The sequence below is a fragment of the Pelophylax lessonae genome (assembly GCF_965119305.1).
Source record: "Pelophylax lessonae genome assembly, chromosome: 12".
Lineage (NCBI taxonomy): Eukaryota > Metazoa > Chordata > Amphibia > Anura > Ranidae > Pelophylax > Pelophylax lessonae.
The window spans coordinates 206,676,471-206,689,632 of NC_138779.1; the positions used below are offsets into that span (position 1 = coordinate 206,676,471).

At 42.0% G+C, this 13,162-nt stretch overlaps 1 protein-coding gene across 1 annotated transcript in view; it reads left to right on the forward strand.

Moving 5' to 3' along the window:
* Positions 1-10,931: 10,931 nt before the first annotated feature.
* Positions 10,932-13,162, forward strand: part of LOC309569005 (sialic acid-binding Ig-like lectin 6) — a gene marked incomplete at its 3' end in the record, with an annotated part of 47,938 nt that continues 45,707 nt past the window's right edge. Inside the window, exon 1 of the mRNA XM_082274766.1 lies at positions 10,932-10,952. The remainder of the gene's footprint in view (positions 10,953-13,162) is intronic.

The window sequence follows — 13,162 nt, forward strand, 5'->3', positions numbered from 1 at the left end:
GAATTTATTTTCGCTATCTGTGTCCTATTGTGGAGATTTCCCTTCACTTCCTGTCCCATAGCCAAACTGGAACATATACCTGTGGGCCCCAAGGAACATATGACCTGGGGGGGGGGGCAAGGAATTCCCTTAATTTTCAGGGATTTCCTCTCACTTCCTGTTTGGCTATGGGACAGGAAGTGAAGAGAAATCTCTGCAATAGGACACAGATGGCAAAACAAATCTGGGAAGGGTCATAATCCTCCCTTACTCTGTCCAGGGCAATGGTAAATGCCAGAACAAGTATATGTACCCTTGCTCTAGCTGTACGTATACAGCCAGAGCAAGGGTACATGTTGCTAATTTCTCATAAACGTCCATGAACCATATTTTAGAAGTCACAATTCTCTGGACACCAGCCACTCTTTTCTTTTTTTTTTTATCTAACTCACACAAGCAGGAAATGACATCACGCAAATCACACAAGCAGGAAATGACATCACACAAGCTGGAAATGACATCACACAAATCACACAAGCAGGAAATTACATCACATAAATCACACAAGCAGGAAATGACATCACATAAATCACACAAGCAGGAAATGACATCACACAAATCACACAAGCAGGAAATGACATCACACAAATCACACAAGCAGGAAATGACATCACATAAATCACACAAGCAGGAAATGACATCACACAAATCACACAAGCAGGAAATGACATCACACAAATCCCACAAGCAGGAAATTACATCACATAAATCTCACAAGCAGGAAATGACATCACACAAATCACACAAGCAGGAAATGACATCACACAAATCACACAAGCTGGAAATGACATCACACAAATCACACAAGCAGGAAATGACATCACACAAATCACACAAGCAGGAAATGACATCACACAAATCTCACAAGCAGGAAATGACATCACACAAATCACACAAGCTGGAAATGACATCACACAAATCACACAAGCAGGAAATTACATCACACAAATCACACAAGCAGGAAATTACATCACACAAATCTCACAAGCAGGAAATGACATCACACAAATCACACAAGCAGGAAATGACATCACACAAATCTCACAAGCTGGAAATGACATCACACAAATCACACAAGCAGGAAATTACATCACACAAATCACACAAGCAGGAAATTACATCACACAAATCTCACAAGCAGGAAATGACATCACACAAATCACACAAGCAGGAAATTACATCACACAAATCACACAAGCAGGAAATTACATCACACAAATCACACAAGCAGGAAATGACATCACACAAATCTCACAAGCAGGAAATGACATCACACAAATCACACAAGCTGGAAATGACATCACACAAATCACACAAGCAGGAAATTACATCACACAAATCACACAAGCAGGAAATGACATCACACAAATCTCACAAGCAGGAAATGACATCACACAAATCACACAAGCAGGAAATGACATCACACAAATCTCACAAGCAGGAAATGACATCACACAAATCACACAAGCTGGAAATGACATCACACAAATCACACAAGCAGGAAATTACATCACACAAATCACACAAGCAGGAAATGTCATCACACAAATCACCAAATCACACAAGCTGGAAATTACATCACACAAATCACACAAGCTGGAAATGACATCACACAAATCTCACAAGCAGGAAATGACATTTTCCGGGAGCATTCTGTATATCATTTGTGCACAGAACGCCTCCAAGTGTCCATATTGTATTTTACAGAAAATCACAGTGGCTTCAGATTGAACAGGAATTTTTATTAACTTTATGTATTATTAGTATTATTATTTATTGTATTAATTAAGGAACATTTTATTAACATTTAATTACAATATGACGTTGTGTTGCAATTGTATATGCTATATTAGATTATTTTTTTTATTTGTTATTTTTTTTGCTACGAAAGTAGAGTTACCTTTTAAAATATAGAATAATGCTATCTGATTGGCACCATGCATCACAATGAAACGCTGCTTACCAGAAATGGTCTTTCCAATCAAAATTTGGGACTGATCTAATTCAAAATTAGATTTTTACCTGCCTTATTTTAGAGCCATGTGATTTGTTTTTTTTTTTTTCTTTAATTAAATGCCACTGAATAGTAAAACTTGGAAACTCCAACCCTTGTATATAAGAGCTGTTAACCACTGGACTTTCCTTTCAAAGCGTGTCAAGTAAACAAGCGTAACAGGTCTTGGCGGTAGTGTTTTTTTTTTCATGGCGGCTGTAGATCGGCATCCCTGGACAACATAATTGGATTTTTTTGGTGATTTTTTTTTTTTTTTTAATAAAAGACTTGTCAAACTGGGTGTCTTTATTTCTATGGTTACAACTATTTTTATGTGAATGTTAAGGAGGGAAGGAGCACGCTTGCCCCCCCCCCCCCCCAATCACACACTTTCCTGGCCATCCAGGCTGCATGTTCAGATTAAGGGTCTGCTATGGATTTTTATGGGGACCTCATGCATTTTTTTTTTGTTTTATTTCCATGGAGTTTCCTCTGAAATGTATACCAGGCCCAAAAGGGTTGGTATGAATTTCCTGGGGGACCTCACGTCTTTTTATTTTTTTTTGAGTATAAGAAGTTACCCTTAAAATTCCATTCCAGACTCAAAGGGTCTGGTATGTATTTTAACGCCTTCATGTCTAAGTTTTTTTCTGACATTTGTTGCCTACAAGGTACATAGTTATATAGTAGTTGAGGTTGAATAAAGACAATAGTCCATCCTGTTCAACCTGTGTAGGTGTGTGTGGCCGTAATCATCTCTCATACCCCTGAATGTTCTGATCCTTGAGATGTACGTACAAGAGTCTTTTGAAAGTAGCCATACTTCCCGCAGAAACCACCTCTTGTGGTAGAGAATTCCACAATCTTGTAGCCCTAACAGTAAAGAACCCCCTGCGTTCCCTGAGGTTAAAACGCTTCTCCTCTAATCGCATTGTATGTCCTCGTGTCCTCATGCAATCCTAGCGACTGAATAGCTTTTTTTCTATGCTGAGATCACCATTGAGGTATTTGTAAATTGCTATCATGTCCCTTCTCAGGCGTCTCTTCTCCAGGGAGAATAAATCAAGCGATTGTAAAGGCTCTTCATAATTAAGGTAGAGAATTCCACAATCTTGTAGCCCTAACAGTAAAGAACGTTGCCTAAGGTTAAAACACTTCTACTCTAATCGCATTGTATGTCCTTATGTCCTCATGCAATCCTAGCGACTGAATAGCTTTTTTTTCTATGCTGAGATCACCATTTAGGTATTTGTAAATTGCTATCATGTCCCCTCTCAGGCGTCTCTTCTCCGGGGAGAATAAATCAAGTGATTGTAAACGCTCTTCATAATTAAGGTCCTCCAATCCCATAATCATTTTAGTTGCCCTTCTCTGGACTCTCTCCAGCTCCAACACATCCCTTCTGAGGACTGGCGACCATAACTGGACAGAATACTCCAGATGTGGTCAGACCAGAGTTTTATAAAGTGGAAGGATTATAGTTTTATCGCTGGAATACATCCCCTTCCTTATGCATGCTAATATTCTGCCAGCCTTGGCAGCTGCAGCTTGACATTGCATGCTATTGCCAAGTCTGTGGCCGGAGGGGGGGGGGGACAACCCCTCCCGCTGCTTGGGATAACAGCTGTGTATCTTCTTAGCCGGATCAGTTGTTATTCCAAAAAAGCCAAACACCAGCTCTAAAAAATGGTACTGGGGTGAGGCCTGCAGCTACAGGCATCACGCCGGAACAACCCCTTCAAGCCGAGGCTGCATATTTGCGTTCAGCGTGAAGGAGTTAAAGGGGTGACTCCTTGCATTTTTTCACTCTTGCTGTAGGTGGTGCTAAAGCAAACATGACATTTACGAAGAAAATACATTGGTACAGTTCCTTGCCAGCTTCTTCTTCACTGTTTTTTTTTGTCTCCCAAAATACATATCAGACCTTTGTGGGGTCTGTGTGCTTTCAAAAACCAAAGAAGAATTTGGGGTGGGACGGGGGCTCGCCCCAGGAGGGTTTTCTCCTATCCCTGGACTTACAAAAAGCCTTTGATTCCTTGTCCTGGCCTTTCCTCTTTACCACCCTTGAAAGATGGGGCTTCGGTCCTTCTTTCCTCTCTACACTTCAGGCCTTATACTCTAACCCTACAGCCCAAGTAAGACTAAAAGGCTTATACTCAGCAGACATCCAAGAAACGTAGAGGTACGAGGCAAGGCTGCCCGTTATCTCCACTTATTTTTTCCATAGCCCTGGAATCACTGGCAATAGCCATACGCCAACATCCCGATATTCACGGCCTTAGGTGTGGCAACACTATCCACAAATGCGCCCTGTTTACGGATGACACCGCACCGCCCACCTTATGTCCTTACCAAATATCGTGTCCCTCCTTAATGAATATGGTTCTTTCTTCTGGCCTGCGGGTTAACATGGGTAAATCCCTCGCCCTCAACATTAACCTCCCTACTCCCCTGGTAGTTTGCCTCAAGGACCACTTCCCCTTCTCTTGGCATTCTGAAGCAATACCGTACTTGGGGGTCTCTATTACCGCCTCTGTAGACAAACTCTACTCCACCAACTATCCTCCCCTGTTTAAAAAATGAATCGCTGATTTATTGGATTGGTCTCAATATAATATCTCCTGGTTAGGCAGAATTAATGCCATCAAAATGACTCTTCTTCCACGCATATTATTCCTTTTTTCGGTCCCTCCCTATCCCAGCGCTCAAGCCGCACATTTTGAAACTTCAAGCTAACATTTTCAAATTCATCTGGGGTAGGAAGGGTCATAGATTGAACAAAAGCATGCTTTGACGCTCCAGGAAACAAGGGGGTCTCGGGGTACCAGATATCTGGAAATATTACCAAGCCGCTCAAATAGCTCAGTTCTCCATCATATAATGTAAGTGGGATAAATCTGACTGGTTTCATAAGGAGTGACAGACCGTTCCTCTACACACTATTGATTATCTGGTTTGGCGACCCTCCAACTCCCGCCCTCCAATCTTGGCTCCTTCCCTCTCTCATTCTTTCACTCTCTGTGATTCTGTACATAGAACTCACAAAATTACTCCCCCTTGGGCCCCTCTCTCTCATATTTTTAACAATCCTGACTTCCCTCCTGGTACATTTATTAAGGCCTTTAACCACTTAAGCCCCGGAAGATTTTACCCCCATTCCGACCAGGGGGTATTTTGCGATTCGGCACTGCGTGACTTTAACGGAGAATTGCGCGGTCGTGCGACGCTGTACCTAAACGAATTTGGCGTCCTTTTTTTCCCACAAACAGAGCTTTCTTTTGGCGGTATTTGATCACCTGTGCGATTTTTTGATCACGTGCTATAAACAAAAAAAGAGCGTCCATTTTGCAAAAATAGCAATATTTTTCCCTTTTTTTTATATGAAATTCCCCCCAAAAAAATGTAAAAATCAAAATTTTTTAAAATTTTCGGCCAATTTGTTTTATGCTACCTGTGTTTGGTAAAAAAAATTGCAAAAAGCGTATTTTGATTGGTTTGCGCAAAAGTTATTGCGTTTACTAACTAAGGGAAAGATTTTTGTCATTTTTGTTGTTTTTTTTTTTAACGCGTAATGGCGGCGATCTGCGATTTTTTTTGCGGTACTGCGACATTGCGGCGGACAGATCGGACCCTTGACTGACATTTTTGACACTTTTGGGGTTACCAGTGACATTTCTACAGTAATCAGTGCTATACATATGCACTGTTACTGTAAAAATACACTGGTAGTGAAGGGGTTAACTTTATTTGAGAGGGAGGGGCTGTGTGTGTCCCTAGGGGCGTGATTCTAACTGTGATTGGCTGGGGCTTCAGCTGTATGCAGAGTGATCAACGGATCTACATAGTAGATCCCGATGATCAGCTCTCATACAGCGAGGAGAATGACAGGCAGCTTGTTTACACAAGCTGCCTGACTTTCTCCCTCTCCCCCGCCGATCGCAGAGTGGCCGGCGGACATCGGGTCCGCCGGTCACACGCGCGGGGGGGTCCGTGACCACTCGGGAGCGGGAGCGCGCCTCCGGGGGCGCGCGCTCCCTCCCTAGACCCTCACAAGCTAGTGACGTAGCCCTACGTCACTTTGCCTGTGAGGGGCTGACCGCCGACGTAGATAGTCGTGCGGCGGTCGGCAAGTGGTTAAATGGTGGATGGATAAGGGCCTCTATAGAATAGGTCACTTTTTTGATTCAATGGGACCCTTAACTTATTCTTACTGTTCGAATAAACGAAAGATGCCATCTGTGGAACGTTTCCGTTTCTTCCAAATTTCACATTTCCTCAGATCCTTACAGAAGGAGTTTCCAGAACCTTTTCAGGTTACCCCCTATGAACAATGGTGCTCAAAAATATATGACATCAAGGGAGGGATCTCACTAATTTACGCTGCTTGAACTGATTCACAGGACAAAACTGCCTACTTGTTGAAATTGGAGCAAGACCTGAACACTAATTGGGATCTCTCTACCTGGCACACATGTGCTGAGCGTTCCTTCCGAGATATTCATAACATTGGGCTCATGGAAGCCAATGTTAAAGTCCTAATGAGATGGTACATGGTACCCACCCCTCCGGTCTGCTTCCGGGGCTTCCGGGGCTGTAACCTGATAGGCTCCCTCTTACTTTCTGGGAATGCCCCAAGATCCGTAGCTTCTGTCACCGTATTTTTCGCATGACCCACCAAATTACAGGTATTTCACTAAATCAATCCCCTGAATATGCTTTTTTATACCACGAGTCCCTAAGGCCCCCAAGCATACACAATCCTTTATCTTCTATATCTTTCTTGGAGCAAAAATTACAATAGCTAAACAATGGAAATCCCCCCCAGTCTCCTTCCAACAAGCTAAACGTAAGATCTCCTGGATAATGACGCAAGAGAAAATGTTTAGCATTCTAAACGACTCCAAAGAAAAATTTGAGAAGATCTGGGAACCTCGACTTTCCTTCCAGAATGTGACATTGTAGACATTAAAACATTCAAAGCAGCAGGATTTATATTGAAAGCGCCTCCATGGTTCGCTGGGTTTGGGCCAAGGGAACATCTTTTCCTGTTCTTTTAACCCTATTCTATATTCTATCTCTCTTTTCCCTCTCTATCCTATGGCTCTTCTATTCTTTTCTTCTTGCTTCCTTGCTCTCCTTGGTTCTCCTACATACTTCAAAAGGCTTCCCTCCAGAGTCGTTTTGCCATTTACTCAGCGATTCACCCCAAAACTACTTTATTACTACCAAGTTGTATGTTGGTTAACGGCGGATGTTATTACTCACCTTCCATATCATGAGTCTTGTTGTTCGGTCCTTTTTCGAGACGTTGGTCATATTTTTGGCTTTCTCTCCTGAGACACGGTGTGTTCCCTTTTGGGGTGTCTCCGGGGGACAAGGCCTCTACTACTGGGGCCCTTGCCCTAACGGATTGGACCTTGTTCTAAGTTGCTCACAACTCTTTGTACATTGTCTTATCTGCCTTGCACAGTTTTTTCTCTGTTTCAATTGTTTTGAGGCCTAGCTTCGCTTCTGGTCTGGTCACGATAATTGTAACCAGTTTGACTATTTTCCTTGTTTTCTCAGCTCTGTTATACATTTTTTCTGAAACACTAATAAAAATTATTGAAACTAAGAACCAAAGAAGCTGACAATGACCGCTGTCAGTCATTTGCTGGCAATTTCCTCTGTAAATGTCAATGCTAAAGAAAAAACAAACTGCTCCTGGCAATTTTTTCTTTTTTTTGCACTGGTACATGTTCTGCAGGGCAGTGCCCACCTCCTCCAATGATATTTTGCGACCCCCCCATGCCTATCAACCTAGAAAATTTACATTTTTATTTTCACAGATTCGGCTCTTATTGATTTCATGGGGGTTTGAGTGGCATCCAAACTTATTTGAAGTTCCCTGAACTCAGGGAGTTTGGCTTATCACTACTAATCATCACTGTCTCCCTGCAGCTGGTCGTCTCCCATAACTGACTTACCATGGCTTGATCTTCACTGCGTCCCTATGTGGAGACCTCTATTTTGGTAGCAGCAGGGCTTTGCTTCCTCATGTCAGAGTCTCCAGCAAGGAGAACAGTGACCGACACAGTAGTCACATCACCAAATCTCACTCCAAGTCAGAATAGCAGTCAGAGGCAGCAAGACCACAGATCTCACAAAATTATAAACGCAATACTTGTTTTTTCCCCCATTTTTCATGAGCTGAACTCAAAGATCTAAGAAAACCGGGAATTCATTCACAAAGAGAACACCTCTCCAAAGTGCCAGACACCGTTGAATGTGAGCATCTTCCCACTCAAGTCGGTTACGGCGACGAAAACTGCAGTCAGGTGGAGAGCCCGATGAGGATGACGGGCATGCAGAGGAGCTTCCCTGAGACGGTTTCTGACAGTTTGTGTAGAAATCCTTATGCAAACCAATTGTGGCAGCAGCTGTCCGGATGGCTGGTCTCAGACGATCTTGGAGGTGAAGATGCTGGATGTGGAGGTCCTGGTGTGGTGTGGTTACACGTGGTCGGCGGTTGTGAGGCCGGTTGGATGTGCTGCCAAATTCTCTGAAACACCTTTGGAGACGGCTTATGGTAGAGAAATGAACATTCAATTCACGGGCACCAGCTCTGGTGGACATTCCTGCAGTCAGCATGCCAATTGCACGCTCCCTCGAAACCTGCGCCATCTGTGGCATTGTGCCGTATGATAAAACTGCACATTGTAGAGTGGCCTTTATTGTGGCCAGCCTAAGGCACACCTGTGCAATAATCATGCTGTCTAATCCGCATCTTGATATGCCACACCTGTGAGGTGGATGGATTATCTAGGCAAAGGAGAAGTGCTCACTAACACAGATTTAGACAGATTTGTGAACAATTTTTGAGAGAAATCGGCCTTTTGTGCACATAGAAAAAGTCTTAGATCTTTGAGTTCAGCTCATGAAAAATGGGGGCAAAAACAAAAGTGTTGCGGTTATAATTTTGTTCAGTGTATGAGGTTGTAGAAACAGGAGTGGCACGCTCACATAACAGGAATTCATTGTTTTTTAGGGGAATAATTTTAAGACAATGGCTTCATTTTTCAACATACAATTTTGAAATATTTATAACATAACATAATCTTTCTGTTGTAACATTTTTACATGTTCTCTATGACATAACAAATCTTTACACGTTGGGGTTTATTTACTAAAGGCAAACCGACTGTACAAATTCCAAGTGCATTTGCCCCAGATCTTAGTAAACGAAGGAATGTGCTTCTGTCTTCCATCGTCTAATCACGTGCAAACAAAAATGCAGTTTTTTAGAGTCTTTTAACCACTTAAGCCCCAGAGGATTTGGCTACTCAAAGACCAGGGCCTATTTTGTGATTCGTCACTGCGTGACTTTAACGGACAATTGCACGGTCATGCGACGCTGTACCCAAATTAAATTGACGTCCTTTTTTTCCCACAAACAGAGCTTTCTTTTGGTGGTATTTGATCACCTGTGCGATTTTTACTTTTTGCGCTATAAACAAAAAAAGAGCGACAATTTTGAAAAAATAACAATATTTTTCAAATTTTTTTAGATGAAATTCTCAAAAAAGAAATGTAAAAATCAAAATGTTTTAACATTTTAGGCCAATTTGTTTTCTGCTACATATTTTTTGTAAAAAAAAATCGCAATAAGCGGATTTTGATTGGTTTGCGCAAAATTTATTGCGTTTACTAACTACAGGAAAGATTTGTGTCATTTTTATTGTTTTTTTTTTTAACTAGTAATGGCGGCGATCTGCGATTTTTTTATTTTCGAGACTGCGACATTGCGGCTGACAGATCGGACCCCTGACTGACATTTTTGACACTTTTGGGGGTACCAGTGACATTACTACAGTAATCAGTGCTATAAATATGCACTGTTACTGTAAAAATGACACTGGCAGGAACGGGGTTAACTTTATTAGTGATCAAGGGGTTAAGTGTGTCCCTAGGGGCGAGATTCTAACTGTCAAGGGGCGTGGCTTGTGATGTAACCACAGAGACATACGATCCTACATAGCAGGATCGTATAGTCTCTGCAGTTACACCAGGGAGAATGACAGACGGCTTTGTTTACATCAGCCGCCTGTCTTTCTCCCTCTCCAGCAGGAGATCGAGAGTGGCCGGCGGACATTGGAGCCGCCGGTCATTCGTGCGGGGATGTCAGGGAACGAGCGGGGGTGGGAGCGCGCCTCCAGAGGCGCGCGCTCGCCCCCTAGAGGCTGATGGGCGAGCGACGTACCAGTACGTCGCTTTGCCCAGGAGCGCCAGACTGCCGCAGTATATGTACTTGCGGCGGTCGGCAAGTGGTAAATTATTATCTTTGCATCTGTTTGGGTATTCTTTACAAAGTGAAGCTTTATCTCATCTACTAAGCTCTGGGGCGACTGCCCCTGCGGAGCGCACAGTCTATTTACCTTTACTAGATCAGCCCCTTTGAGTCTAGGTCTACTTTAATATAAAAATAAAGAAATTCTTCAAATACTAACCAGCTTTTTTTGCTAAAGATTTTTCCTTCTTGAATCACGGGTATTCAGAACAGAGATCTTGTGAATAATGAAACCCGCTTGTCCAAATCTCAGTATGTTCCTTTATTTGCTCATCTTTGGAGGTAAACAAGATTTATACTGCAAAGAAGTGTTGTGTTATAGTTGATTGCAACAGAAAGTGTTGATGGGGAAGAAGTGGACGGTGCGGGGGGAGAATCATTTAATATTAAAAAAAGAGAGAGAGAAAAAAAGAGAACTATTATTTTCCGGATATGAACTCCTTCACAAAGGGAACAACGTATACTGGCAGACAAATGTCAAACACCCTGTTTGTTTGGGCCACCGAGGAAATTACGTAAAACAAGAAGGAGTTACAATTTATTTTAGAAAATTGTGTTGGATGAATGTTACTGTCTAGACTCAAGAGAACACAAGTAAGTACCATCTCACTTTCCATTTTTCTTTAAATATTTTTAAAGCATTATAGGGTTTCCATTGTGTTAATTTTATTAAAAGAAAAGATGCTTGTAAACATTTTTAAAGATTTCTGCTAATGAACATGTTGAATCCGGTTGCACATTGTTAATCAACTGTATGTGAAAGCTTCATACTAGGATATGCTATAATGATAAGTACTCTAGGGATGAATGGAGTGATTTCAGTACATTTGATTTTGCTGGAAAATTACAGAATTCACAGAAATAGGTTATGTAGATATTCACCAGCACTTCACAGATCATCAATTTCCTGGAAAGGTTTTTTAAGTCAAGAAAAATCACATCACAAAATGGTGTAGTGCAAAGTTTCAGAGCCACGTAGGACCCCCTTGTCAGGCATGTGATCTGTTCACAGGAATAGGATCTCCTAATTTTGCTTACGAATAATAGAAGAAATTTACTTGGAAATATTTGTTTTGTGCTTTTATCCTTGTCTGAATATTTAAATATTATTTACATACTGTCACTTTTATTTTTGTAATTTTTAAAAACATTTTTAAAGCCTGTTCTTTCTTGATTTTGGATAAATAAGATAAAAAACATACATACAATACTGATGTATCTCTAAATCAACAGTAAAGTCAAGCTTTAATAGAAGCCAGCAGATCATGTACAATTTTTTTTATAATATATATTATATAAAATATATATATATATATATATATATATATACACAGTTTTTTTAAATATATTATAATATATATTGGTAAATAAAAGTCATTGATAAATCTTTATCCTTAAGAGTCGGTTCACACTATGGCGACACGACTCTGTACTACTTCGGGGGCGACTTGTGAAGTCCCGTGCACCGCGACTTTGGCGCGACTTGCACGGACTTCATATAATGAATGTCTATGCAAGTCGCTCCGAGGTCGCCCCGAAGTAGTACAGGACCCTCTTTCTAAGTCGGAGCGACTTGTGTCGCTCCTATTAGAACGGGTCCTGTAGCAGTCAATGGACCGCGAGGGAGCGTGACTTGTCAGGCTGACCAAGTCGCCTGACAAGTCACGGCAGTGTGAACCGGCTCTAACACTCACCCAAATCCTTTGTTTATCAACACAGCCTTGCAATCACCACTTTATTTAAAAAAACTAAAAATATAGTGGATACATTTTGTCTAAGGCCCCGTTCACATAGGGGCGATCCGACTTCGGGGGGCGACCTCCGAGGTCGCGGTGCGAGCAGCGCGCCGCGACCTCGGAGCGGCCGCCACGGACTTCATAACATTGAAGTCTATGGCGGTCGCCTCTGGGTCACCCCAAAGAAGCTGCGGACCCTTTTTCCTAGTCGGAGCGACTTGTGTCGCTTCTATTAGAACGGGTCCGCAGCTTCCCTATGGAAGGCGACCTACGGCAACCTGTGAGGCGACCAGGTCGCCTCACAGGTCGCCTTAGTGTGAACGGGGGCTTAATGTCCCATGGAAACATAATTATAACATACATAAATATATATATATATATATATATATATGTACAATTTTTTAAATTATATATATAGATATATATATGTTATAATTATGTTTCCATGGGACATTTAGACAAAATGTATCCACCATATTTTTAGTTTTTAAAAATAAAGTGGTGATTGCAAGGCTGTGTTGATAAACAAAGGATTTGGGTGAGTGTTAGAGCCGGTTCACACTGGGGCGACTTGTCAGGCGACCTGGTCGCCTGACAATTCGCCGTGGGTCGTCTGCCATAGATTAGCACAGGACCCGTTCTAATAGGAGCGACACAAGTCGCTCCGACTTAGAAAAAGGGTCCTGTACTACTTTGGGGCGACCTGGAGCGACCTGCATTGACTTCAATGATATGAAGTCCGTGCATGTCTCTCCGAGGTTGCGGTGCGCGCTGTGCACCGCGACTTCACAGGTCACCCAGGCAAGTCGGGTCGCCTGTATGTGAACCGGCTCTTAGGATAAAGATTTATCAATGGCTTTATTTACCAACCAAGCCAAAACCAAGCCAATGATCACCATTCAGCACTGACCGGATGATCAAAAGACCTTTTTATGCAATTGTGTCAGTGCAATACTTTGCAACCAGGTCGACTCCATTTAGTGCATTTACTAAAGGCAAATTGGCTGTTCATTTTGCAAAGGAATTTACCATAGCTTACTGAAAGTGGTGAAAATTCACTTTTCAAAG